The sequence below is a fragment of the Dipodomys merriami genome, unplaced genomic scaffold (genome assembly GCF_024711535.1).
Source record: "Dipodomys merriami isolate MVZ:Mamm:240054 unplaced genomic scaffold, mDipMer1.0.p SCAF_38, whole genome shotgun sequence".
Classification (NCBI taxonomy): Eukaryota; Metazoa; Chordata; class Mammalia; order Rodentia; family Heteromyidae; genus Dipodomys; species Dipodomys merriami.
The window spans coordinates 12,720,326-12,734,072 of NW_027205381.1; positions in this window are offsets into that span (position 1 = coordinate 12,720,326).

Here is a 13,747-nt window from a genome sequence, read left to right on the forward strand (position 1 = left end):
GAACACTCAGAATGAGGTTCTGAGTTATTGCATCATTGGAGCGTTTCAGTGCTTTCAAGGCTTCTTAGGAAGAATTCCGTAATCTTGGTGCCGGCAGGCCTCCGGCTGTTCCGGGTGAACATCTCCTTGTAAATCCCCCATGGTTTCTTGTACACCCGTGAAATTTGGCCAGGTTATGCAGATTGCATTGCTGCACAATTGCGCCTGCCTAGCTCTGCCGGGCTTGCAAACATTCAGGCGTGGCACCCAGATAGGCTGGTCCCCGTAGGACACTGCCAGCGGACTGGGTATATCTGCTTCCCGTTCTTCTCACCTGAGTGCTACTGATTCCAGCTTTGACGGCTACACTCTACTCAACCGGAGCAGTAAGTTGAACCTCAACTTATGGCACTTTGTGAAAGTGTCGAGAACTAGAGCTCAGTTGTTTGGCACGCCACGACGATCCAAACAGCACTATGTACGGCACTGCCTTCATCTGGCTCTAATTAGTCCACGCTTGTGTTCAGTCGAAAGACCTCTGCCGGGAACACTCAGATTGAAGTTCTGAGTTATTGCAACATAGGAGCATTTCACTGCTTTCAAGGGTTCACAGGAAGAATTCCGGAATCTTGCTGCCGGCGGGCCTATGGGTGTTCCGGGTGAACATCTCCTTGTAAATCCCCTGTGGTTTCTTGGACACCCGTGAAACTTGGCCAGGTTATGCAGCTTGCATTGCTGCACAATTGCGCCTGCCTAGCTTTGCTGCGGTACCAAACATTCAGGTGTGGCAGCCTGATAGGCTGGTCCCCGTAGGACACTGCCAGCGGACTGGGTATATCTGCTTCCCGTTCTTCTCACCTGAATGTTACTGATTCCAGCTTTGATGGCTACACTCTACTCAACCGGAGCAGAAATTTGAACCTCAACATATGCCACTTTGTGAAAGTGTTGACAACTAGAGCTCAGTTGTTTGGCACACCACCACTGTCCATCCAGCACTATGGACGACACTGCCTGCATCTGGCTCTAATTAGTCCACGGTTGTGTTCAGCTGAATGAGCTCTGCCGGGAACACTGAGAATGAGGTTCTGAGTTATTGCAACATAGGAGTGTTTCAATGCTTTCAAGGCTCCTTAGGAAGAATTCCGGAATCTTGCTGCCGGCAGGCCTCTAGCTGTTCCGGGTGAACATCTCCTTGTAAATCCCGCGTGGTTTCTTGTGCACCAGTGAAATTTGGACAAGTTATGCAGTTTGTATTGCTGCACAATTGCGCCTGCCTAGCTCTGCCGCGCTTGCAAACATTCAGGCCTGGCAGCCAGATAGGCTGGTCCCCATGGGACACTGCCAGCGGACTGGGTATATCCGCTTCCCGTTCTTCTCACCTGAGTGCTACTGATTCCAGCTTTGACGGCTACACTCTACTCAACCAGTGCAGTTAGTTGAACCTCAACTTATGGCACTTTGTGAAAGTGTTGAGAACTAGAGCTCAGTTGTTTGGCAAGCCACCACTGACCATCCAGCACTATGGACGGCACTGCCTACATCTGGCTCTAATTAGTCCACGGTTGTGTTCAGCCCAATGACCTCTGCCGGGACACTCAGAATGAGGTTCTGAGTTATTGCAACATAGGAGCGTTTCACTGCTTTCAAGGCTTCTTAGGAAGAATTCCGGAATCTTGCTGCCGGTAGGCCTCCGGCTGTTCCGGTTGAACATCTCCTTGTAAATCCCCCGTGGTTTCTTGTACACCCGTGAAATTTGGCCAGGTTATGCAGTTTGCATTGCTGCACAATTGCGCCTGCCTAGCTCTGCTGCGGTTGCAAACATTCAGGCGTGGCAGCCAGATAGGCTGGTCCCCGTAGGACACTGCCAGCGGACTGGGTATATCTGCTTCCCGTTCTTCTCACCTGAGAGTTACTGATTCCAGCTTTGACGCCTACACTCTACTTAACCGGAGCAGTAAGTTGAACGTCAACTTATGGCAATTTGTGAAAGTGGTGAGAACTAGAGCTCCGTTGTTTGGCACGCCACCACTGTCCATCCAGCACTGTGGACCGCACTGCCTACATCTGGCTCTAATTAGTCCACGGTTGTGTTCAGCCGAATGACCTCTGCCGAGAACACTCAGACAGAACTTCTGACTTATTGACACATAGGAGCGTTTCACTGCTTTCAAGGCTTCTTATGAAGAATTCCGGAATCTTACTGCCAGAGGGCTCCGGCTGTTCCGGTTGAACATCTCCTTTTAAATCCTCCGTGGTTTCTTGTACACCCGTGAAGTTTGGCCAGGTTATGCAGTTTGCATTGCTGGACAATGGCGCCTGCCTAGCTCTGCCGCGGTTGCAAACATTCAGGCGTGGCAGCCAGATAGGCTGGTCCCAGTAGGACACTGGCAGCGGACTGGGTATATCTGCTTCCCGTTCTTCTCACCTGAGTGCTACGGATTCTAGATTTGACGCCTACACTCTATTTAACCAGAGCAGTAAGTTCAACGTCAACTTATGTCACTTTGTGAAAGTGTTGAGAACTAGAGCTCAGTTGTTTGGCACGCCACCACTGTCCATCCAGCATTATGGACGGCACTGCCTACATCTGGCTCTAATTAGTCCACGGTTGTGTTCAGCCGAATGACCTCTGCCGGGAACACTCAGAATGAGGTTCTGAGTTATTGCAACATAGGAGCGTTTCACTGCTTTCAAGACTTCTTAGGAAGAATTCTGGAATCTTGCTGCCGGCAGGCCTCCGGCTGTTCCGGGTGAACATCTCCTTGTAAATCCCCCGTGGTTTCTTGTACACCCGTGAAATTTGGCCAAGTTATTCAGTTTGCATTGCTGCACAATTGCGCCTGCTTAGCTCTGCCGCACTTGCAAACATTCAGCGTGGCAGCCAGATAGTCTGGTCCCCATGGAACACTGCCAGCGGACTGGGTATATCTGCTTCCCAGTCTTCTCACCTGAGTGCTACTGATTCCAGGTTTGACGGCTACACTCTACTCAACCGGTGCAGTTAGTTGAACCTCAACTGATGGCACTTTGTGAACGTGTTGAGAACTAGAGCTCAGTTGTTTGGCAAGCCACCACTGTCCATCCAGCACTATGGATAGGACTGCCTACATATGCTTCTAATTAGTTCACGGTTATGTTCAGCCGATTGACCTCTGCCAGGAACACTCAGAATGAGGTTCTGAGTTACTGCAGCATAGGAGTGTTTCACTGCTTTCAAGGCTTCTTAGGAAAAATTCCGGAATCTTGCTGCCGGCAGGCCTCCCGCTGTTCTCCATGAACATCTGTTTGTATATCCCCCTTGGTTTCTTGTACACCCGTGAAATTTGGCCAGGTTATGCAGTTTGCATTGCTGCACAATTGCACCTGCCTAGCTCTGCCGCAGTTGCAAACATTCAGGCATGGCAGCCAGATAGGCTGGTCCCCGTAGGACACTGCCAGCGGACTGGGTATATCTGCTTCCTGTTCTTCTCACCTGAGTGCTACTGATTCCAGCTTTGACGGCTACACCCTACTCAACCGGAGCAGTAAGTTGAACCTCAACTTATGGCACTTTGTGAAAGTGTCGAGAACTAGAGCTCAGTTGTTTGGCACGCCACGACGATCCAAACAGCACTATGTACGGCACTGCCTTCATCTGGCTCTAATTAGTCCACGCTTGTGTTCAGTCGAAAACCTCTGCCGGGAACACTCAGATTGAAGTTCTGAGTTATTGCAACATAGGAGCATTTCACTGCTTTCTAGGGTTCACAGGAAGAATTCCGGAATCTTGCTGCCGGCGGGCCTACGGGTGTTCCGGGTTATCATCTCCTTGTAAATCCCCTTTGGTTTCTTGGACACCCGTGAAACTTGGCTAGGTTATGCAGCTTGCATTGCTGCACAATTGCGCCTGCCTAGCTTTGCTGCGGTACCAAACATTCAGGCGTGGCAGCCTGATAGGCTGGTCCCCGTAGGACACTGCCAGCGGACTGGGTATATCTGCTTCCCGTTCTTCTCACCTGAATGTTACTGATTCCAGCTTTGATGGCTACACTCTACTCAACCGGAGCAGAAATTTGAACCTCAACATATGCCACTTTGTGAAAGTGTTGACAACTAGAGCTCAGTTGTTTGGCACACCACCACTTTCCATCCAGCACTATGGACAGCAATGACTACATCTGCCTCTAATTAGTCCAAGGTTGTGTTCAGCCGAATGACCTCTGCCGGGAACACTCAGAATGAGGTTCTGAGTTATTGCAACATAGGAACGTTTCACTACTTTGAATATTTCTCAGGAAGAATTCCGGAATGTTGCTGTCGGCAGGCCTCCGGCTCTTCCGGGTAAACATCTCCTTGTAAATCCCCCGTGGTTTCTTGTACACCCGTGAAATTTGGCCAGGTGATGCAGTTTGCATTGCTGCACAATTGCGCCTGCCTAGCTCTGCTGCGGTTGCAGTCATTCAGGCGTGGCACCCCGATATGCTGGTCCCCATAGGACACTGGCAGCGCGCTAGGTATATCTGCTTCCCGTTCTTCTCACCTGAGTGCTACTGATTCCAGCTTTGACGGCTACACTCTACTCAACCGGAGCTCTAAGTAGAAACTCAACTTATAGAACTTTGTGAAAATGTTGAGAACTAGCGCTCAGTTATTTGGCACGCCACCACTGTGCATCCAGCACTATGGATGGCACTGCAAATATCTGGCTATAATTAGTCCACGGTTGTGTTCAGCCGAATGACCTCTGCCGGGAACACTCAGAATGAGGTTCTGAGTTATTGCAACATAGGAGCGTTTCACTGCTTTCAAGGCTTCTCAGGCAGAATTCCAGAATGTTGCTGCCGACAGGCCTTCCCCTGTTCCGGGTGAACATCTCCTTGTAAATCCCCCGTGGTTTCTTGAACACCCATGAAATTTGGCCAGGTGATGCAGTTTGCATTGCTGCACAATTGCGCCTGCCTAGCTCTGCTGCGGTTGCAGTCATTCAGGCGTGGCACCCCGATATGCTGGTCCCCATAGGACACTGCCAGCGGACTAGGTATATCTGCTTCCAGTTCTTCTCACCTGAGTGCTACTGATTCCAGCTTTGACGGCAACACTCTACTCAACCGGAGTTGTAAGTAGAAACTCAACTTATAGCACTTTGTGAAAATGTTGAGAACTAGCGCTCAGTTATTTGGCACGCCACCACTGTCCATCCAGCACTATGGACGGCACTGCCTACATCTGGCTCTAATTAGTCCACGGTTGTGTTCAGCCGAATGACCTCTGCCTGGAACACTCAGAATGAGGTTCTGAGTTATTCCAACATAGGAGCGTTTCACTGCTTTCAAGGCTTCTCAGGCAGAATTCCAGAATCTTGCTGCAGACAGGCCTTCGGCTGTTCCGGGTGAATATCTCAATGTAAATCCCACGTGGTTTCTTGTACACCAGTCAAATTTGGCCAGGTGATGCAGTTTGCATTGGTGCACAATTGTGTCTGCCTAGCTCTGCCGCGGTTGCAAACATTCAGGCGTGGTAGCTAAATAGGCTGGTCCAAGTAGGACACTGCCAGCGGACTGGGTATATCTGCTTCCCGTTGTTCTCACCTGAGGGCTACTGATTCCAGCTTTGACATCTACACTCTACTCAACCGGAGCTGTATGTAGAACCTCAACTTATGGCACTTTGTGAAAGTGTTGAGAACTACAGCTCAGTTGTTTGGCAAGCCAACACTGTCCATCCAGCACTATGGACGGCACTGCCTACATCTGGCTCTAATTATTCCACGGTTGTGTTCAGCCGAATGACCTCTGCCGGGAACACTCAGAATGAGGTTCTGAGTTACTGTAACATAGGAGCGTTTCACTGCTTTCAAGGCTTCTTAGGAAGAATTCCCGAATCTTGCTGACGGCAGGGCTCTGCTGTTCCGGGTGAACATCTCCTTGTAAATCCTGCATGGTTTCTTGTACACCCGTGAAATTTGGCCAGGTTATGAAGTTTGCATTGCTGCACAATTGCGCCTGGGTAGCTCAGCCACGGTTGCTAACATTCAGGCGTGGCAGCCAGATAGGATGGGGCCCGTAGGACACTGCCAGCGGACTGGGTATATCTGCTTCCCGTTCTTCTCACCTGAGTGCTACTGATTCCAGCTTTTACGGCTCCACTCTACTCAACCGGAGCAGTAAGGTGAACCTCAACTTATGGCACTTTGTGAAAGTGTTGAGAACTAGAGCTCAGTTGTTTGGCACGCCACCACTGTGCTTCCAGCACTATGGATGGCACTGCCTACATCTGGCTCTAATTAGTCCATGGTTGTGTTCAGCCGAATGACCTCTGCCGGGAACACTCAGAATAGGTTCTGAGTTATTGCAACATAGGAGCTTTTCACTGCTTTCAAGGCTTCTTAGGAAGGATTCCGGAATCTTGCTGTCGGCAGGCCTCCGGCTGTTCCGGGTCAACATCTCCATGTAAATCCCCCGTGGTTTCTTGTACACCCGTGAAATTTGGCCAGGTGATGCAGTTTGCATTGCTTCACAATTTCGCCTGCCGAGCTCGGCCTCGCTTGCAAAAATTCAGGCGTGGCAGCCAGATAGTCTGGTCCCTGTAGGACACTGCCAGGGGACTGGGTATATCTGCTTCCCATTCTTCTCACCTGAGTGCTACTGATTCCAGCTTTAACGGCTGCACTCTACTCAACTGGAGCAGTAAGTTGAACCTCAAGTTATGGCACTTTGTGAAAGTGTCGAGAACTAGAGCTCAGTTGTTTGGCACGCCACGATGGTCCAAACAGCACTATGGACGGCACTGTCTTCATCTGGCTCTAATTAGTCCACGGTTGTGTTCAGTCGAAAGACCTCTGTCGGGAACACTCAGATTGAATTTCTGAGTTATTGCAACATAGGAGCATTTCACTGCTTTCAAGGGTTCACAGGAAGAATTCCGGAATCTTGCTGCCGGCGGGCCTACGGGTGTTCCGGGTGAAAATCTCCTTGTAAATCCCCCGTGGTTTCTTGTACACCCGTGAAATTTGGCCAGGTTATGAAGCTTGCATTGCTGCACAATTGCGCCTGCCTAGCTTTGCTGCGGTACCAAACATTCATGCGTGGCAGCCTGATAGGCTGGTCCCGTAGGACACTGCTAGCACAATGGGTATATCTGCTTCCCGTTCTTCTCACCTGAATGTTAGTGATTCCAGCTTTGATGGTTACACTCTACTCAACCGGAGCAGTAATTTGAACCTCAACATATGCCACTTTGTGAAAGTGTTGACAACTAGAGCTCAGTTGTTTGGCACACCACCACTTTCCATACAGCACTATGGACAGCAATGACTACATCTGCCTCTAATTAGTCCACGGTTGTGTTCAGCCGAATGACCTCTGCCGGGAACACTCAGAATGAGGTTCTGAGTTATTGCAACATAGGAGCGTTTCACTGCTTTCAAGGTTTCTCAGGCAGAATTCCAGAATGTTGCTGCCGACAGGCCTTCCCCTGTTCCGGGTGAACATCTCCTTGTAAATCCCCCGTGGTTTCTTTTACACCCTTGAAATTTGGCCAGGTGATGCAGTTTGCATTGCTGCACAATTGTGCCTGCCTAGCTCTGCTGCGGTTGCAGTCATTCAGGCGTGGCACCCTGATATGCTGTTCCCCATAGGACACTTCCAGCGGACTAGGTATATCTGCTTCCCGTTCTTCTCACCTGAGTGCTACTGATTCCAGCTTTGACGGCTACACTCTACTAACCCGGAGCAGTAAGTTGAACCTCAACTTATGGCACTTTGTGAAAGTGTTGAGAACTAGCGCTCAGTTATTTGGCACGCCACCACTGTCCATCCAGCACTATGGACGGCCTTGCCTACATCTGGCTCTAATTAGTCCACGGTTGTGTTCAGCCGAATGACCTCTGCCGAGAACACTCAGAATGAGGTTCAGAGTTATTGCAACATAGGAGCGTTTCACTGCTTTCAAGGCTTCTTAGGAAGAATTCCGGAATCTTGCTGCCGGCAGGGCTCAGGCTATTCCGGGTGAACATCTCCTTGTAAATCCACCGTTGTTTCTTGTACACCCGTGAAATTTGGCCAGGTTATGCAGTTTGCATTGCTGCACAATTGTGCCTGCCTAGCTCTGCCGCGGTTGCAAACATTCAGGCGTGGGAGCCAGATAGGCAGGTCCCCGTAGGATACTGCCAGCGGACTGGGTATATCTGCTTCCCGTTCTTCTCACCTGAGTGCTACTGATTCCAGCTTTGACGGCTACACTCTACTCAAGCGGAGCAGTAAGTTGAACCTCAACTTATGGCACTTTGTGATAGTGTTGAGAACGAGAGCTCAGTTGTTTGGCTCGCCACCACTGTCCATCCAGCACTATAGACGGCATTGCCTACATCTGGCTCTAATTAGTCCACGGTTGTGTTCAGCCGAATGACCTCTGCCGAGAACACTCAGAATGTCGTTCTGAGTTATTGCAACAGAGGAACTTTTCACTGCTTTCAACGCTTCTTAGAAAGAATTCCGGAAACTTGCTGCCGGCAATCCTCCGGCTGTTGCGGGTGAACATCGCCTTGTAAATCCCCCGTTGTTTCTTGTACACCGGTGAAATTTGGCCAGGTTATGCAGTTTGCATTGCTGCACAATTGCGCCTGCCTAGCTCTGCTGCGGTTGCAAACATGCAGGCGTGGCAGCCAGATAGGCAGGTCCCCGTAGCACACTGCCCGCCGATTGGGTATATCTGCTTCCCGTTCTTCTCACCTGAGTGCTACTGATTCCAGCTTTGACGGCTACACTCTACTCAATCGGGGCAGAAAGTTGAACCTCAACTTATGGCACTTTGTGAAAGTGTTGAGAACTAGAGCTCAGTTGTTTGGCACGCCAACATGTCCACCCAGGACTATGGACGGCATTGCCTACATCTGGCTCTAATTTGTCCACGGTTGTGTTCAGACCAATGACCTCTGCCTGGAACATTCAGAATGAGGTTCTGAGTTATTGCAACATAGGAGCGTTTCACTGCTTTCAAGGCTTCTCAGGAAGAATTCAAAATCTTGCTGCCGGCAGGCCTCCGGCTGTACCAGGTGAACAGCTCCTTGTAAATCCCCCGTGGTTTTTGTACACACGTGAAATTTGGCCAGGTGATGCAGTTTGCATTGCTGCACAATTGTGCCTGCCTAGCTCTGCCGCGGTTGCAAACATTCACGCGTGGGAGCCAGATAGCCAGATATCTGCCTCCCGTTCTTCCCAACACTTTCAGAAAGTGCCCTAAATTGAGGTTTAACTTACTGCTCCGGTTGAATAGAGTGTAGCCGTCAAAGCTGGAAATAGTAGCACTCAGGTGAGAAGAACGGGAAGCAGATATACCCAGTCCGCTGGCAGTGTCTTATGGGGACCTGCCTATCTGGCTGCCACACCTGAATTTTTGCAACCGCGGCAGAGCTAGGCAGGCGCAATTGTGCAGCAATGCAAACTGCAAAACCTGGCCAAATTACACGGGTGTACAAGAAACCACGTGGGATTTACAAGGAGATGTTCACAAGGAACACCCGGAGGACTACCGGCAGCAACATTCCGGAATTCTTCCTGAAAAGCCTTGAAAGCAATGAAACGCTCCTATGTTGCAATAACTCAGATCCTCATTGTGAGTGTTCCCGAAAGGGTTCATTGGGCTGAACACAACCTTGGACTAATTAGAGCCAGATGTAGGCAGTGCCGTCCATATTGCTGGATGGACAGTGGTGTCGTGCCAAACAACTGAGATCTCGTTCTCAACACTTTCACAAAGTGCCATAAGTTGAGGTTCAACTTACTGCTCCGGTTGAGTAGAGTGTATCCGTCAAAGCTGAAATCAGTAGCACTCAGGTGAGAAGAATGGGAAGCAGATATACCCAGTCCGCTGGCAGTGTCCTACGGGGACCAGCCTATCTGGCTGCCACGCCTGAATGTTTGCAACCGCGGCAGAGCTAGGCAGGCGCACTTGTGCAGCAATGCAAACTGCATAACCTGGCCAAATTTCACGGGTGTACAAGAAACCACGGGGGATTTACAAGGAGATGTTCACCCGGAACAACCAGAGGCCTGCCGGCAGCAAGATTCCGGAATTCTTCCTGAGAAGCCTTGAAAGCAGTGAAACGCTCCTATGTTGCAATAACTCAGAACATCATTCTGAGTGTTCCCGGTAGAGGTCATTGGGCTGAACGCAACCGTGGACTAATTAGAGCCAGATGTAGGCAGTGCCGTCAATAGTGCTGGATGGACAGTGGTGGCGTGCCAAACAACTGAGCTCTCGTTCTCAACACTTTCACAAAATGCCATAAGTTGAGGTTCAACTTACTGCTCCGGTTGAGTAGAGTGTAGCCGTCAAAGCTGAAATCAGTAGCACTCAGGTGAGAAGAACGGGAAGCAGATATACCCAGTCCGCTGGCAGTGTCCTACGGGGACTAGCCTATCTGGCTGCCACGCCTGAATGTTTGCAAACGCGGCAGAGCTAGGCAGGCGCAATTGTGCAGCAATGCAAACTGCATCACCTGGCCAAATTTCACGGGTGTACAAGAAACCACGGGGATTTACAAGGAGATGTTCACCCGGAACAGCCGGAGGCCTGCCGGCAGCAAGATTCCGGAATTCTTCCTAAGAAGCCTTGAAAGCAGTGAAACGCTCCTATGTTGCAATAACTCAGAACCTCATTCTGAGTGTTCCCGCCAGAGTTCATTGGGCTGAATACAACCGTGGACTAATTAGAGCCAGATGTAGGCAAGGCCGTCCATAGTGCTGGATGGACAGTGGTGGCGTGCCAAACAACTGAGCTGTAGTTCTCAACACTTTCACAAAGTGCCATAAGTTGAGGTTCAACTTACTGCTCCGGTTGAGTAGAGTGTAGCCGTCAAAGCTGAAATCAGTAGCACTCAGGTGAGAAGAACGGGAAGCAGATATACCCAGTCCGCTGGCAGTGTCCTACGGGGACCAGCCTATCTGGCTGCCACGCCTGAATGTTTGCAAACACGGCAGAGCTAGGCAGGCGCAATTGTGCAGCAATGCAAACTGCATCACCTGGGCGAATTTCACGGGTGAACAAGAAACCACGGGGGATTTACAAGGAGATGTTCACCCGGAACAGCCGGAGGCCTGCCAGCAGTTAGTTTCCGGAATTCTTCCTGAGAAGCATTGAAAGCAGTGAAACGCTCCTATGTTGCAATAACTCAAACCTCCTTCTGAGTGTTCCTGGCAGAGGGCATTGGGCTGAACACAACCATGGACTAATTAGAGCCAGATGTAGCCAAAGTGGTCCATAGTGCTGGATGGACAGTGGTGGCGTGCCAAACAACTGAGTTCTCGATCCCAACACTTTCACAAAGTGCCATAAGTTGAGGTTCAACTTACTGCTCCGATTGAGTAGAGTGTATCCGTCAAAGCTGGAATCAGTAGCACTCAGGTGAGAAGAACAGGAAGCAGATATACCCAGTCCGCTGGCAGTGTCCTATGGGGACCTGCCTATCTGGCTGCCACGCCTGAATGTTTGCAACCACGGCAGAGCTAGGCAGGCGTAATTGTGCAACAATGCAAACTGCATAACCTGGCCAAATTTCACGGGTGTACAAGAAACCACGGGGGATTTACAAGGAGATGTTCACCCGGAACAGCCGGAGCCCTGCCGGCAGCAAGATTCCGGAATTCTTCTAAAAAGCCTTGAAAGCAGTGAAACGCTCCTATATTGCAATAACTCAGAACCTCATTTTGAGTGTTCCCGGCAGAGGTCATTGGGCTGAACACAACCGTGGACTAATTAGAGCCAGATGTATTCAGTCCCGTCCATAGTGCTGGATGGACAGTGGTGGCATGCCAAACAACTGAGCTCTCGTTCTCAACACTTTCACAAAGTGCCATAAGTTGAGGTTCAACTTACTGCTCCGATTGAGTAGAGTGTAGCCGTCAAAGCTGGAATCAGTAGCACTCAGGTGAGAAGAACAGGAAGCAGATACATCCAGTCCGCTGGCAGTGTCCTACGGACACCAGCCTATCTGACTGCCACACCTGAATGTTTGCAACCGTGGCAGAGCTAGGCAGGCGCAATTGTGCAGCAATGCAAACTGCATAACCTGGCAAAATTTCACGGTTGTACAAGAAACCACCGGGGATTTACAAGGAGATGTTCACCAGGAACAGCCGGAGGCCTGCCGGCAGCAAGATTCCGGAATTCTTCCTAAGAAGCCTTGAAAGCAGTGAAACGCTCCTATGTTGCAATAACTCAGAACCTCATTCTGAGTGTTCCCGGCAGAGGTCATTTTGCTGAACACAACCGTGGACTAATTAGGGTCAGATGTAGGCAATGCGGTCCATAGTGTTGGATAGAGAGTGGTGGCGTGCCAAACAACTGAGCTCTAATTCTCAACACTTTCACAAAGTGCCATAAATTGAGGTTCAACTTACTGCTCCGGTTGAGTAGAGTGTAGCCGTCAAAGCTGGAATCAGTAGCACTCAGGTGAGAAGAACGGGAAGCAGATATACCCATTCCGCTGGCAGTGTCCTATGGGTACCTGCCTATCTGGCTGCCACACCTGAATGTTTTCAACCGCGGCAGAGCTAGGCAGGCGCAATTGTGCAGCAGTGCAAACTGCATAAGCTGGCCAAATTTCACGGGTGTACAAGAAACCACCGGGGATTTACAAGGAGATGTTCACCTGGAACAGCCGGAGGCCTGCCGGCAGCAAGATTCAGGAATTCTTCCTGAGAAGCCTTGAAAGCAGTGAAACGCTCCTATGTTGCAATAACTCAGAACCTCATTCTGAGTGTTTCCGGCAAAGGTCATTGGGCTGAACACAACCGTGGACTAATTAGAGCCAGATGTAGGCAGTGCCGTCCATAGTGCTGGATGGACAGTGGTGGCGTGCCAAACTACTGAGCTCTCGTTCTCAACACTTTCACAAAGTGCTATAAGTGGAGGTTCAACTTACTGCTCCAGTTGAGTAGAGTGTAGCCGTCAAAGCTGGAATCAGTAGCACTCAGGTGAGAAGAATGGGAAGCAGATATACCCAGTCCTCTGGCAGTGTCCTACGGGGACCAGCCTATCTGGCTGCCACGTCTGAATGTTTGCAACCGCGGCAGAGCTAGGCAGGCGCAATTGTGCAGCAATGCAAACTGCATAACCTGGCCAAATTTCACGGGTGTACAAGAAACCACGGGGGATTTACAAGGAGATGTTCACCCGGAACAGCCGGAGGCCTGCCGGCAGCAAGATTCTGGAATTCTTCCTGAGAAGCATTGAAAGCAGTGAAAGGCTCCTATGTTGCAATAACTCAGAACATCCTTCTGAGTGTTCCCGGCAGAGGTCATTGGGCTGAACACAACCGTGGACTAATTAGGGCCAGATGTAGGCACTGCCGTCCATAGTGCTGGATGGACAGTGGTGGCGTGCCAAACAACTGAGCTCTCGTTCTCAACACTTTCACAAAATGCCATAAGTTGAGGTTCAACTTACTGCTCCGGTTTAGTAGAGTGTAGCCGTCAAAGGTGGAATCAGTAGCACTCATGTGAGAAGAACGGGAAGCAGATATACCCAGTCCGCTGGCAGTGCCCTACAGAGACCAGCCTATCTGGCTGCCACACCTGAATGTTTGCAACCGCGGCAGAGCTAGGCAGGCGCAATTGTGCAGCAATGCAAACTGCATAACCTGGCCGAATTTCACGGGTGTACAAGAAACCACGGGGGATTTACAAGGAGATGTTCACCCGGAACAGCCGGAGGCCTGCCGGCAGCAAGATTCCGGAATTCTTCCTAAGAAGCCTTGAAAGCAGTGAAACGCTCCTATGTTGCAATA